Source organism: Protopterus annectens, chromosome 3.part1 (genome assembly GCF_019279795.1).
Source record: "Protopterus annectens isolate FY-2018-M chromosome 3.part1, PAN1.0, whole genome shotgun sequence".
NCBI lineage: Eukaryota > Metazoa > Chordata > Ceratodontiformes > Protopteridae > Protopterus > Protopterus annectens.
Window position 1 is genome coordinate 1,177,322,428 of NC_056732.1, and position 16,967 is coordinate 1,177,339,394.

Here is a 16,967-nt window from a genome sequence, read left to right on the forward strand (position 1 = left end):
ATACCCCAAGATTCTCACTACACCTTTCTAAACATACTGGAAAATATTAAGATAGAACCAAACACCCTAATACTGGGTGATTTTAACTACCCTGCCATTAACTGGGAAAACTACTCATGTACCAACACCTTTGCCCAATGGTTCTTGGAATGCATAAATTCCAATGCCCTGGATCAACTAATCCATAGTCCCAGCAGGAGCTCCGATATCTTAGACCTGGTCATTACTAACATGGGAAATTGATGCTCCACACCTATGGTCACCCCCTCGTTCTGACCATAAGCTAATCACCCTTAACATCCACATCCCACTCCCACCCCCCAGCAAGGAAACCTCCATAAAAAACTTCTGCAAAGCCAACTTCATGCTACTAAAGTCAGAAGTGACAAACTTCATGACACCGATGCAGACGGGAACTGAAAGTTCAACTGCTGAATCCTACACTAAGGCACTGTATGAGCACATCCACTCATGCATGAATCGTGCCATCCCAAATAGAACCAAGATGCTCTCATCCAAAAAAAGGAAGCCAATCTGGTGGTCATCTGCCATAAACAAACTTTACAACAAAAGGAAGAAACTGTTGCAGAAAAGAGGAAAATCCCAGGATGCAAAAAATGTCCTTACCAGTCTCAGTAAGAAACTGAGATCCCTCATAAAATCCTCCAAAGCTAGTTACAAAAATAAAATTGCCAAAGATTCCAAAGACAACCACAAGGCATTCTATAACTATGTCAAGAATCTAAATGGCAATGCTCAGATCTGCTCTGAGATAAAACAGAATGGCATTAAATATACTGATCCCAAGGATATTGCCAATATCCTGGCAGATCGATTCAGTTCCAACTTCACCCTCCTCTCACCCCCTAAATGGCCCATCTCAATACTGGAAGATTGCCATATTCAGGTAATAATGGCCACGCAGGTAAAAAACGCACTCTCCAAAGCTAAGAATACAGCATCCATGGGACCAGATGACATCCCGGACTGTGTACTACATGAACTACAATATGAACTGGCACCTCACCTAAGTGTCATGTTTATTCATAGCCTCACCTCAGGTTTCGTGCCCACTGAGTGGCGCAGAGCTACAGTTATCCAACTCCACAAGGAAGGATCCACCTTGGATCCCGGAAACTACCATCCCATCAGTCTGACAAGCCTTATCTGCAAGGCCATGGAGTGTATTATCATGGAACTTATAAACAAAGACATTGGAAACCTTCAAACACTGGACCCAACCCAGTTTGGGTTCGTGAAGGGCCGATCTTGTCTCCTGAACCTGATTGACTTCTTTGAATCAGTCTCCAGAGCCATGGACAAGGGTAAGGTGGTCCACACAGCCTTTCTAGACCTTGTCAAGGCCTTTGACACCATCCCCCACTCTGAAATCATAGATAAACTTACTAAGCTGGGCATTAATCCCTACGTCACCCAATGGGTTGCTAACTGGCTTACTGATAGAACCCACACTGTAAAAGTAGCTGACTCCAAATCCAGCTCCAGACAAGTGACAAGTGGAGTACCTCAGGGTTCAGTCCTGGGACCGCTCTTGTTTGGCATCTACTTCTCTGACGTACAGGCCAACACTAAGGGACTCTGGCTAACAAAGTTTGCAGATGACTGCAAACTTGGAGCCATTATTGAATCCTCAAATGATGTGGATACTCTACAAAAGGGCCTTACAGAAACAGATGCTTGGTGCCAGAGACATGGGCTCAAACTCAATGCCAAGAAATGTATAGTTATCCCCTTTGGGAAAAAACATGTATCCGTGAATTACCATATAGGTGGCAGTACACTAAACACCGAAAGTGTGATAAGAGACTTAGGGACACAGGTGGACAGTGGTCTCACCTTCGATAACCACATCGCCACAACAGTCAGGAAATCCTTCTATGTGGCACACCTCATCACTAAGGGCTTTTCATCCAGACAAAAGGAGGTCATTGTCCCACTGTACTCATCCCTCATTAGACCCATTATAGAATACAACACCCCATTTGGTATGTACCTCTCAAGACATCTGCAACAACTGGAAAGGCTGCAGAAATACCTCACTAAAGTATCACAGGTCTAAAGCAGATGCCCTACACTGACTGCCTTAAAAAACTCCAGCTATACTCTGTCGCATATCGTCTACTCAGAGGCGATCTCTGCTTAACATACAAGGCCATGTCAAACCCAGAGCTGTTGGACATGCTACACTTAAAGAAATCCCAATCCCTCAGAGCCACACGCTCCAGTGATTTAAACCTTGTCATCACAATAAACAAAACATGCTGGAGGGATAGGTTCCTGACCCAGAGACTCCCCAGAGGCTGGAATAGATTGCCCATACATGTCAAGCAGAGTGCCTCTTTGGCCCTCTTCAAAAGGAACCTTGACGATTGGATGGGAGAAAGGAAATTCACCCCTGGGATCACGTCAGTTGCCCTGCTAGAGTGGGGTCCAGGGAAGTAAATAGTGTGGGAAGAAATAGCCAGGGATTTGTTATGGCTAGGCTTGTATAGGCCCTAGGGCTGATAGCCTAGTACCAACCTATGAACCTATAAACCTATATTGCTAAAATGGTTAGCTTGGAAGCAGATTTTATTTCTGAGTGCAGGCATCTCACGGAGCTGTTTATAAGTAGGGGTTATCCTGTTATTTTAATGCATGAAATATATACTGAGGTTAGCCTAAAAAGGGATAATGGACATTTTTCACCAATCCTAAATCAACACGTAAACCAGGTAAATATACAAAAGGAAGATAATTATATTGATTATAATGCAACTTTCATTACAACATTTAACGTTCATTTTTATGAGATAAAAACAATACTTTTAAAGAATTGGCATTTAATTCAGGTTGAAGTACCTTTTATTAATAAATTTAAGGATGGTGTCAAAATGATTGCCAGGAGAGGCAAGAATTTAATAACTCTTATTGAAATGTGTAAAATAACAAAACATCACCAAATAAAAGGCATGAAAAATGTGGAATGTGGAATTTATGCAAGCATGTGTATGAGGGTAAATATGTTCCAATTAATGGTCAGAAATATAATATATATGATAAACTAAATTGTAATTCGAAAGGGCTGGTATATGTGGAAATGTGTATGCACTGTCCAGCTTATTATATAGGGAAGACTACTAGAACCCTAAAAGAAAGAGTGTATGAGCATCTATATGACTTTAGAAAGATGAATTTAACAAATTCACTTGCAAAACACATACAGGAGTATGGTGAACATATATGTGAATTTAGTGGTATCCAGCAGGTCCGTGAGCAATTTGTGGGGGCCCATGGATACTACATTTAGAAAGAGCAGAATTAATCTGGCAACTAAAACTACATTCTTCTGTATGCCGGGATTGAATGACAACTGTGTAATCAATTGTATACTCAGGCTAAAAGCATTACTTAGATGAGATAATTCATAAGCTGGTTTTAATTATTGCTGACTTGTGTTAGGGTAGTGATTTAATAAGTATATTAGCTTATATATATTTGTTATATATATTTTTCTATAACAAGAAATATTTTAATTAATAATAATCAACTAGGATATCTTTAGTTTATTTTTAATGAAGGAATTTAGTTAATGTATTTTATGTATGTGTTTTTATATATGTTTTTGTATATATATATATATATATATATATATATATATATATATATATATATATATATGCACTTTATATTTTTAAAATTTTGTTCATGACATCATTTCCTTTCTAGTGTAGGGCGGGCTTATAAAATGCTATTTAAGAATTTCAGTTGTGGTTTAACACTGTTTTAGTCTGATGAAGTTTGCTATTTTACAAACAAAAAGTACTTCACTAGCTAACTGATTACCTCATGTGAGAATCAAACTCTGCACCTTGTGTCTGTAAGGTAAACACTTTAACCATTATGCCAACCTTCCACCAAAACAGGATATTGGCTTGATCTAACTATATAAATATTTGTCCGGAGTAGGAGTCAGATGAGCACAGCTGTTGAAATAACCCTCAAGCAATGCTATAGCCCCATCATCACACACACACACAAATTTACTGTTCGTAGGGTAGAACCTTCTGCCTCTCAGGTTATAAAGTTGAAATAACACAGTACTTAACACAAGCACCACATAAAAGTCTCATGAATCTACAATTGTTCTGAAAGCCAAATAATGGCACCATACCCGGCCTTAGGCATAGGCCAACTAGGAGGCTGCCTAGGGCGCCGCTCTATCAGGGGCGCTTTTCCAGTATTTATTTAATGTAGCTAGACCAGGATGGAGTATGGAGTACCAGGTGGTGTGGGAGGGGGTGCTGTGGAGCCCTTTTGCCTAGGGCATCTGTTGACCTAAGGCCGCTCCTGAATGGCACATCTAATTGCCAAACATATCACCTCTATATCCAAAAAAGTCTTAATTCCCCTTTTTTTCATATCACATCACAGCCATTGTTGAATATAATGCCCCTTTTTGAATTTATTTGTTTAAACATATTACTGAATGTAACAGACCTCCGAGTGACGCCTCCAGGTGCATCTGCAGTTAACTCCTACTGCTCCTCTAGGCGTCAAATATTACTTATGCATATTTGCATTAATAATTCCAAAACCATGCTACATACAAGGTTTAAAAATATTTTATCTTGAAGCATACATGATGGCAAACACAATTGTATTGATATTTGACCTCTGTCAATGAGTATTTGTTAGAATTGTAAGGTGATAATTTAATTTTTAAAGGCTCAGGCCACATCCACTAGGAGTTAAAGGTACATATACAAAATAGTTGCACTGGAGTGAATGAGTTAAATACATCCCCCATTTATCCAAATAGACAAGCAGCCTTCTCTGTGTACCTGCTGTCTTATAAGACTTCCCAGTTGGACTCTGTGTCCAGCCTCTCAAGCCATTACAGGATCAGCACTCCTTGACATACTATTTCTTCATAGAATAAAGTTCTCCACAGACATGGAGGTACACAAACTAAACTTTCATCAACACATAAATAGGCACAATAGTGTGATAAACTCATATCCTAACACATCCCTCACCTATGTAGCAAATTTTCAGTACACGCTAAGTAGAGTAGCACCCTTGCCACCTACATTAAACCTAGATAGATAATTTGATGGGCATATATAACTTCACCCTTGCTCTATCTTGTGTTGATCAACTTTAAGATGGGAGGTACTTCTAAATATGTTTCATTGGCTAGGTTTGTAATGAAATATAAACTAATCATCTAGGACTTATCTATGAACCTAAGAGCATATCCAAGTTTGACAGCTACTCCAGGCCATGGGTGCATGGATTTACTAACAGATTAAGGAAGATCTGTGACTACCCTGGGTCTCACAAAAGGTTATTGGCAAATTATATTAATGGATGTAGCCAAAGGAAAAAAAAATGTCCTTTTGACCTTGAATGATCTAATATGGTAATGAGTTCTCACATTTAGATTTCCTGGGGTGCCAGCTGCATTGGAGCACCTAATGGATAGGGTGCTCAAATCACATAATTTATATGCATCAGTATACTTGGATGATGTTATCATTCATCCAAAAATTGGATTTAATACCTGCCCAAGGCTCAGACTGCTTTACAGTCTCTTAGAAAGCAGTGCTCACAGTGAATTTTCACAAAACTAAGTTCAGGATGACTGAAGGTGATGGAAGTTAAATATTCTTGGAATAGAAACCTTCAAGCCTGAAAGAGAAAAAGTTGAGGCAATATGAAGCCCACCAGTGCCTCAGAAAAAGTAGCAAGTACGTGCCTTCTTAGGTATCTATTTACTACCAACTCTCCTCTTACTAATATTACAAATGGGAAAATCCCTACAAATCAAGCAGAGCACCAAGGTGGAGGATGTTTTTCAAGATTTAAAAAACATGTTTTTGTTCTAAGCCTGTCCTGGCATCCCCAGACTTGTCTAAACATTTTTTAATTCTTAAAGAAACATCATAAGTGGGCTTAGTCATGGTGCTGTCCCAGATACTAGATGGGGAAGAACACCCTGTATATATATATATATATATATATATATATATATATATATATATATATATATATATGAGGACTGGACAACTATGGAATTCTATTATTAAATGCTCAACTTCTGTGTCCTTTTTTTCCCTACTTACTGTCCCTGCTATGAATAAACAACAATACAGCATTTAAAATATTTATATTGACTGTTTTTCTCCACTAGAACAGTACCTTACTGTACTGTGGTAGTTTCACTTTCAGAAAATGTTTATCCAACCCTGGAAAAGCTTGCTGCAGTCTCCAATTCACTGACGTCATCAAGGCCAATGAATACAAATTGTTTTCTGGCCAATTCCCTCCACAAACTGACATCAACACGACTGTCTAAAAGCCTACCCACACTATGATGTCACAGCTCCCTGGTCCTTCCACTATTCAAACAGAACGTAAAGGCTAGAAAAAGAAAAAAGAACATGAGTCAAGTCTCCTGCTGTGAGCTCTCAATCACAGCAAGTAACAACTCAAATTACCCTTAGCACTTTGACAGCTAGGGAAGTTAGTTGTGACGGGGGATGGGAGATGAGTCAAAGTAGTACAAATCAGGCTTCACAAAAGACTGCAGTTTTAGCCATTTTGAAAAGAAGCAGCAGTAAAAAGCACTTTGAAAGTTTGTTCTGCGGCATTTGCACTGCTTGTTTTTTAAGTAGTCATTGAACAGCATGAAATGTTACTTAAAACTAACTGACTGAAAGACAACAGCGCATGCATGTAACATCAATGCAGTGACAGGAGTTTTAGGAAGAAAGAGGCCTGCGTGATGTACTCTTTTACAGACAAGCACTGCATTGTAGGATACCTAGAGGCAGACTAAACAATCAGAATTACTTCAATATCCCAGACCCCATGTGGTCAGACTCAGAAATTACATATACAGATATTTAAAACAATGCAAATAGTTGATTCATGAAGCTTGCGCCAGGCGCAGGCGTATCGTAGGTGGTATAATGCCAAATATGGCCGCTGAGCGATTCAGGTACGATCCAATTCCACGTGCACTACCGGCATATGCCAGATCTGCGCAGCCCTCAGCTTAGGTATGCTAATCACCCCATGTGCAGTGCCACACCATGCAAATGAAGGTACATAGCGATTCATGAAGTGGTGCAGGTGTAGCGTAAGCCCACAGAAATGTAAACCAAAAAACACGGTTTACATTTTTCCAAACAGAACATCGGAGCTATGAAAGCAGACCAGACTCATGTATTACAAAGTTAACATATGCCAATGGCTAAATATACAGCCAATGGCATAAGAAAAGATGCACAAAACCTAAAAAACATTTAATTTCATATCCAAAGTAACACAAAGTACAACCGCACGGCATGTGTGCACAAATGGGAACACAAAGAAAATATATACAAATGTCATAAAATCGCAATGTAATACAAATCATGATTTCACCATAATACTCAATGGTATGCATGGTACACCACAACCAAGCTTCAAGGGTTGCTAAGGGTCTGTGACAGTGTTCGGCGCGGTAACTAGGAATTAGTAGTCAATGCCATGCAAATGAGGCAGGTAATAGTGAATCGCAAACGCCGGACTAAGGATGTACCATACGGCACAGTGCTACAACACCGAGGAGTGGTTTAGAGGTATATATGGCATCAGCATTGGGGCGTGCCACCGTAGCTGTAAGCACATTGGAGCAATGCAAATCTGGCCTAACCATTGCTAAGCAAAGCCTCAGGACAGGGGTGGGGAGGTAGGTATAGCATCGTTTAGCTGAGAGCACATATGGTGCCCGAAAGCGCATGTGTATGGGGATGAAAACGTGCCCGAAACCCGGTAAGCGGACGCACGTGCCACACACCATAGCTCAAACAGGAAGGTCAGGGGAAGAAAATAAGGAAATGCCGCAGTAGGGTAATTGGAGTACAACTTAGCAATTAACACCTATTAACTCACAGCGGGCAATCGACGGCAGCTGGCAGGTCTGCTCACAGAAACCTGCAAAACAGGATAGAGGAGGTGTCGGATTACAAAGAAAAGAGAACTGTCATAGCAGAGCAAAGCAAACCTGCAGTAGACCGGCCATAGAACACATTACGCAAGATAAGCCAGGTTTAGGAAAGTACAAATGAAAGCAGGCTGCTGGATGCATGCCAGAAAATGGGAGGTGAAACGTGAAGAAATGTAAAGGGAAGGGCAAGAGGTAATCCATGGCAGCCAAATGTAATAAAACACCAAAGGCACCACAATAGTAGTTCCTGTCGTAAAACACATAAGATACCCTGTAGCTACGATCGTACATACACACAATATGATATCATCAGTGTTCACAGCACAATAGTATAAAGTGTGAAAGCACCTCACACACACCTGTGTATTCCCAAACACTGCACCATAGCTGTAAACATACGGAGAACTTTTACAATGTACATGTTGGGAGCTGCCATAGCTGTGATTCATCACCATGTGTTAGTGACTGAAGGTGTTGTGGAGGATGATGCTGGCAACCACCGCAGGCCCCGGAGAAGGAGAAGAGTGTTCAGACCAAGGGTAACCTACCAGGGGCTACATGATTTGGAGATAGTAGAACATTACAGGGTGGACAGGGACATCTTACAGCAAATAGTTGAGCTGTGCCAGCCATGCCTGAGATCCAGAAACAACAGAGGGGAACCCATCCCAGTGGACACAAAGGTATGTGTAAGCTTGAGAATACTAGCCACAGGTACCTTTCAAAGGCCAACTGGAAATATAATGGGGATCTCACAGGCATCAGCATCCAGGGTACTACACCAGTTCCTGGATGCCATGTTACCACATGCCAATGAGCATATATACTTCCCCCGAACTCAGGAGGAGTTGGCCAGCAATATGGGTCTCTTCCACCATGTGGCACACTACCCGGAGGTACTGGGTGCAATAGACTGCATGCACATACATATCAAGTCACCACCCGGTGAGCTTGGTAGGCGCTAAATAATCCGCAAGGGATACCACTCCATCAACTGCCAGGTCGTGTGCAGTCCTGGAAGCTACCATGACTCCCACATCTGGTATGCCTCACTGCTGTATCAGATATTTGTCAGGGGGGTCATCCCACATGGCTACCTTGTGGAGGATGCTGGCTATGCACTGGAGATGTGGATGATGACTCCCATCAGAAATGCACACACACCCATGCAAGAACGCCATAATGAGGCACACGCACAAACCAGAACCGTCATAGAGTGTGTGTTCGGGATGCTGAAATCACGGTTCTGTTGCTTGGAAATATCTGGTGGAGCCTTGCAGTACTCTCCAGGCATGTTTGCCCACATCTTCATAATATGTGCCATGCTACATAATATGATCCTGCGGAAACAGCTGCAGCAGAGACATAACGGTGAAGGCCCTCACAGCCCACTGCAATTGCCAAGGCCATCACAGGCACAGAGGGATTCAGACCATGAACACCCTGTGCCAGCCCCAGTAGGCAGATGGAGGTGTGCCCAATATGCCTACGCCTTGGCAAAGAAGGAACGTATAACACATACTCTGACAGTGTAGGCCCCTATGGACTGACACACCTCTCCATCTGCACACACAGTAAAATGGATGGCACACACACACGACCACCTTTAAATTGTAATGTATAGGTGGCCTACTGTGTGAATCCTACATAGGCAGCCCTCAACCATTGCACACACAACAGCTATTGGAACAAGGAATGTCATCACTTGAACAGTACACGCACCTATCAGCATATGTTGGTACTGTATGTATAGGTTCCAAGGTACATCGGTAGGTACACCCCTGATTGTCAAAGGCCATTCATCAATCAAGGCAAACAGTGTCAGCTGTCGACACTACATCGAGTAACCAACTTACCCTCAGTGGAGCAGAGCCAATTGCGGGATCCATGTGTGTAATCACTGTTCCCCACACACTCTGCATGGATTCCCTGGTGTGTAAATGAGGGGCTCCATACAATGTAATCATGGATGTAGTGGCAAAGCATGGGGTGTACTCATGACAGGTATATGTCACCCCAGCATGCTCCACCTATGGTTGTGTAAAGGTGTAGCACATTATAGTGTGTGGCTCACTGTAACATACATTCCCAATGCTGGGGCACATCCATTAAACATCACTTGGACATGCCATTAATAGGTCTCATCCATATGTAAACTAACTGAGTTACCCATTTGATTGCATTATGGAGTAACAGCCATAGTACAGTCCACATACAAAACGCCATAACACGTGTACAAATCCCAGATGCCCAAGTGGTAAATGCACTGACTGTCGTGCATGTTCCCGGTACCACGTCCTGCAAGGGACGTTACGTAATCCCGAAGGCACGAATAATGGATGGTGGATGCAGGTCATCAGATCAGGTTTAGCACATGTTAGCGGGAATATGCATTGCCCAGTGCTGGTAAGCGTGGTTTAAACATGACCATACGGATATGCGCGAAACAGGGCTAAGCTTCTCTGAATATCATGCAGATCACGGTCAATGATGTCTAGAACAGGTGTAACTAGCATTATTCATCCCTGTACTAATAGTGCCTGCTCTGAAGGTTAAAATGACCACTGCCAGGAGTAGAACACACAATCATGTACACAATCACCTAACACTAAGCTACCCAAGATGTACCAACGACAGGTGTGTAATGTGACAGGTTCAAACACAAATGTGCGGAGTCCAGAAAACAGTATACACCGACATGTACACAATGAAAGGTGTATTCTCCCTCTCACTCTCTCTCTTATATATATATATATATATATATATATATATATATATATATATATATATATATATATATATATATATATATATATATATATATATATATCTATATATATACTAGAGATAGAAATGGAGATAGAGAGATATATGTTGATATATACGGATTCACCTATATCTGCAAATATATAGATAGGACAACGACATGTACACAACCATGGAGGTAGAAATAAATAGGATACTGCCAACTATGGAATGTGTCACATACCGACACCCATAATCACGAGGCTTAAAGACCGAAAGAACACAGTACCGAAACACTGGAACCACGTGTAATATTATCAGGATATAAAGGGACATTTAGTTATCGCTGCCGGTGTTGTGGTCCATGTAGGTACTGTGTTCAACTGTGTTTGTGATTGCTGTAGTCTGTGTATGTGTATGCTGAGGGTGCCATGTGCGTTTCCATGGGACTGTAATGTGTGTGTGTGTTTGCATCGTGTGTCTGTTAGTGCTAACTTGGAGGTAGAGCAGTATGGTAGGTGTGGTCATAGTTGGCCGTAGGCATACAGTACCACCTGTCCCACTTTAAGAGGGACAACCCCTCCTTGGGCAGTTGTGTCCTGACAAAAAATATTAAAAAGGGCAAATGTGCGAGATTGTAGGACATAATTATGTCCCAAATATTATGTAACAGTTGCATTAAATAGTTATGCCTGCATCTACAAAACGTAAATGTTACATGAAACATGATAAGTAGCTAAAGTGCTACAAGAATAACTATGTATTCAGGATAAAAGTATGTTCTATCCTGTGTACTGACCATGGGTATGTGTCAGCCTGTAAACACTGATGTGTGTCCTGAAAATGTCCCACTATGGCCATTTGAAAAGGTTTCAACCCATGCCAAAGAGGCTCAATCACCAACACAACTGCAATGAGTGCAAATATCTGTGACAGAAATACATGAGACAGCTGTCGTTTAGCAACATTCCTTTACATATCGCTGTATTTCTGGAGGTATGGAAGTATCAACCTCACCTGCATACTATATAGAAACCAATTAACAATGGCTCAATGTATAAGCCCGTAACAACCATAGTTCAGTCTACTAAGTGACAGGTCTTCAGTTAGGGAAGGAGCCCACACACATATATGGAATATGTAGGAATGCAGTCGCCACAAACCTGTATATGCTATGTACACCCACCTACATCTACCCCACACCCGAAACAATTGCAGTACAGACTGTAATAACATCACAAACATCCACTCACTCAATTACATCTGCAGAACCGTTAACATACCTTGTGAGATACACATTTGTAAAGGTGCCATGTGAAATCGTAGCTGTTGTATAATGGAACAGATGGTGATGTTACAGGATTTGTTTGCCATAGTCCCTTAGCAGACGGTTGAGATGACAGATACACTCACATGTAGAACCACATACTCTAGCCATCACACACAATCCACAGGGGACATGATTTCAAAATATCCATGTCTCTACAAATATCAGTTGCAATTCCTCACAACAAAACACATACAGGCCGTCTCCCCGAAGGTAGGGCAAAAGGGCAATGCCCAAGTGGAGAATTAAATTATACCCCACTGTTGCCACGTAATTGGTGAATGGAGTAGCTCCACAGCTGATGTGCATGTAATAATTTATTCAGGAACACCAACTGGCAGCAGGAAACCACATGTTACAGGTATCGACGTATATAAGGATGACTTGCCATGCATTCAAACCGTATGCTCATACCATAAAACCGTTTAAACAGTAAAGGTGTGAGAGAGATATTTACAAAGATTCGGAATGCTAACAAGGTATGTAGAACACTCAGTATGTTGGTGTACGTACAGCCTGTTTTGTATTAATTAAAAGTGTACGTAATGCATAAAGTGGGAAAAGGTATTCTGTAGTGATGTCTTGTTGAGCATAGAAACACTTGTAGAAATTGTGTGTCCTGCTGTGGGCCACAAGGTAAACATCACATACACCACATGGGATGTTACATGAGGGCTTTAAATGGAACAATTCCACACCACCCGCCATCAGTGGTAGGGTATGTCGAACAAGTACGTGCCATAGCAGTGGATAGTATATGTTGATATACCATCACAGTAGGCATGTGTATGGGGATATAACGACAATAACATGCCTAAGGTGGTCCTGTTGTGCATGTATGCTTTGCATTATGGGATAATGTGTAAAATATGTGTAATGTACAGTATTGTAGGTAGATATGTCATATTCTACACAGCACAACTGTTATATCATGCAAACAAAAGGTATCATCAATTGGCATGTACGATACACAATAACAGGATACATATGGCTTGTAGTCATGGGACACTGTAACAGCATGATAGCTAATCAAAATGGAAGAGCAACTCAATTAACCATGCACAAAGGGCATGTAATAGCTTCACAGGTACATAGTGAGGTACTATGCTGTCTGGCAAGTCTATGTGTAAGCCCAACTACAGTGTTAACACCGGCGGCACCTCTCTAGGGTAGTGTCCTGTCTGTGAACAGCAGAGCCATGTGTTACCTGCACCTCTGTACAGTACAGCCACTGCAGTGATCCCTGGTGTATCACTGTGACCGCCTACAGAGTCACCTATGACCGGTGTGTTGGGTATGTTATAACACCCTTGGCTGAAGTTGATGGGCACACATGAGTCTGTGGGCTATAAGTAATTGTTGTTGTGCTTGGTAATGGGGGTTGCCTCTGGTGCATACACAGAGTATGGAGAGGTTCTGCAAATGTCATACTCATACTACGTGTGGCCTGTGGTGGTGGAGATCTAGTGAGACTATGTGATGAGTGGGGTGTGTTGCAAATGTTAAACATCTCCACATGAATGTCAGGTCCAGTCTGGGTTGGTGAGAGCATTATCCCCAGCATTGCCACATATGTGCATCTCCCACAGGCTGTAGTGTCGTATGTTGGGAGGTGAGCATTGACTGTGTACATGAGACAATTGCTCTATTGCCACATGTTTGCCATATTCTTCATATAGACATGCAATAGCACTGGTACGTGACACTTGGACATGCCTGTATATTCAACCATGTCTCACAAGATATGTGAGTTACGTGTGTACAACAGCTGTTGTACTGTAAGCAAGCTGGAAATGTAAGGACAGATGGTGTACTTGTAAGACATGAGTTGGAATGTGTGCTATAGTAATCAGTAGCTCATGAAGTGCTCACATGTTCTGAACAAGTGCTGAGCATGAATATGCAATACAGATAGGGTGTTGGATAATATCAACCCACTGCAACCCACAAGTGGAGATGACAGTCGTAATTGGAGGCACTGCACTATTACCCTGCTGAGTATGGTCTGCAAGTCTATGAACCTTTATCAACGTAGATGTTAGCAGTACAGAAGTAGATGACAGTACGGATGATTTCACACTGCATAGCATACCTGTGACAGGTCATAGGACATTTTTATTTTTATTTTATTTTATTTAATTTATTTAACATTTTTGACCGGGAATGTCCGACTAGGTTCCACAGAGCCTGTTTTCAGTGGAGGCCCGGGGAGAAATGCTCCAGATGCATGTCTTTGGAATGTGGGAGGAAACTGGAGTACCCGGAGGAAACCCACACGAACACAGGGAGAACATGCAAACTCCACACAGAAGGCACCCCATCCGAGAATCAAACCAGACAACCTCTTGCTGTGAGGTAACAATGTTAACCGCTGCAGCACTGTGCCGCCCTCATCATCATCACCCATACCTTGTTCCAGCTACACTGAGTATACCAGATGTACCTTTGTTTGTCATAGGAGTGTTCTACCAGTGGCCTGTTGACAGAAGCAACACTACAAAAGGTGTCTGAGTGACATGTGCATATCACACCAGTGGCAGCTACCATAAAACAGGGTTAATGTTGTGTACTCCCCCCTCAGTGTAGCCCATACCACACAGCAAATGGGAGGCATCTGTGTATGTAAGGATGTGAATGTCCATGACCTAGGAGCAATAGCTTTCACAGTGTTGTGGACAACATACAGAATGGGCTTTTTGGGTGAGGTGTTTGACATATGTGGACAATCTGACAGCTGATAATAGCATTGTCACCGCTAGGTGAATAACCCTGTACCAATTAACTACCACCTAGGCAGCGGTCAACATTATGGACACTGTGTAAGGGTTGGTGCTGTGCAGTTCACCTCCCTGAGTTGGTGACGTCTCCAGGCCTATTAGGTAGTCATACGAGGCACCCATGTCATGACAGGGTGCCATCCATGAGCATGGAGATCATTACACAGGCATACTCAGCACTCGGGTGACCAATATCGGATCACATATCACCTTTAAGGGGTATTGGCCATGTGTAGATGGGCGATACCAGCCTTCACAATCCTCACCTCCACTATGCAGCATGCTGGCTACCTTGCATAAAGACATGTGCTACACTGTGATGTTGGACATGCTACACATACACATCCTGATCTGAAAGACATACGTCATGGACAGCTACCGTCCTACTACAAGGATTGCCACATGCTGGACAGATCCCTGTGCCATACATGTTACATACTCCTGCCATACCATGCAACCCTGTCCATCAAAGCTGCACATGTCATCTCTGTCATACATGGTGCGATGACCACATGGTAGATGTATTATTAACTGTCTGGATCAGTAATGTGGCACTGATGCACCTCGCAGTGGCAAAATGGCTGTTGGATACAGCTAGAAAACCTTACCCGTACATGCCATAGTTGATAACCATACCTGCGAATGACGTCCGGCCCATGTCTATCACATGTACAACACAGGCGATATGTGGCAGGATGTTGAACTGCTGTACAGTGCCGTGTAGATGTATATGGCAAAACACATGCATATAAAGGTTTCCATGTGTATGTGCGCATTGTCACTGCTCATGCCCATTAAGGCAGTGTATGTGTTGATATGTGACATATACACAGCATCAAGGTCAACAGCATTATTGTGGACACATCCAGGCATGTGCTGATAGGTAAGAACATCAGTACAGGCAAACAGACATGCCCACATCAAGACAACATTCACATGGAGTATGAACAATGTAATGAGGTGATACACATATATGATGATGATAGCCAATGCATAACGGGTGTTACATGTGGGTGACACAAACGTGGCAGTCGTGTCAGTGTCATGACGATTTGCAAAGATAACTGTTCAGATGTACTAGATTTAATACAAATGTATGTGCAGCTGTATCTCTTTACATCTCTGTGATACTGTGACCTGTCTCCATCATTATGTCTTCCAGATAATGCCTCGTTCACGCCTGCAAGTGTATAGTCACCAGGAGGTAGAAATAAATAGGATACTGCCAACTATGGAATGTGTCACATACACACCCATAATCACGAGGCTTAAAGACCGAAAAGAACACAGTACCGAAACACTGGAACCATTGTAATATTATCCGCGATATAAAGGGACATTTAGTTATCGCTGCCGATGTTGTGGTCCATGTAGGTACTGTGTTCAACTGTGTTTGTGATTGCTGTAGTCTGTGTATGTGTGTGCTGAGGGTGCCATGTGCGTTTCCGTGGGACTGTAATGTGTGTGTGTGTTTGCATCGTGTGTCTGTTAGTCCTAACTTGGAGGTAGAGCAGTATGGTAGGTGTGGTCATAGTTGGCCGTAGGCATACGGTACCACCTGTCCCACTTTAAGAGGGACAACCCCTCCCTGGGAAGTTGTGTCCTGACAAAAAATATTAAAAAGGGCAAATGTGCGAGATTGTAGGACATAATTATGTCCCAAATATTATGTAACAGTTGCATTAAATAGTTATGCCTGTATCTACAAAACGTAAATGTTACATGAAACATGATAAGTAGCTAAAGTGCTACAAGAATAACTATGTATTCAGGATAAAAGTATGTTCTATCCTGTGTACTGACCATGGGTATGTGTCAGCCTGTAAACACTGATGTGTGTCCTGAAAATGTCCCACTATGGCCATTTGAAAAGGTTTCATCCCATGCCAAAGAGGCTCAATCACTAACACAACTGCAACGAGTACAAATATCTGTGACAGAAATACACGAGACAGCTGTCATTTAGTAACATTCCTTTACATATCGCTGTATTTCTGGAGGTATGGAAGTATCAACCTTACCTGCATACTATATAGAAACCAATTAACAATGGCTCAATGTATAAGCCCGTAACAACCATAGTTCAGTCTACTAAGTGACAGGTCTTCAATTAGGGAAG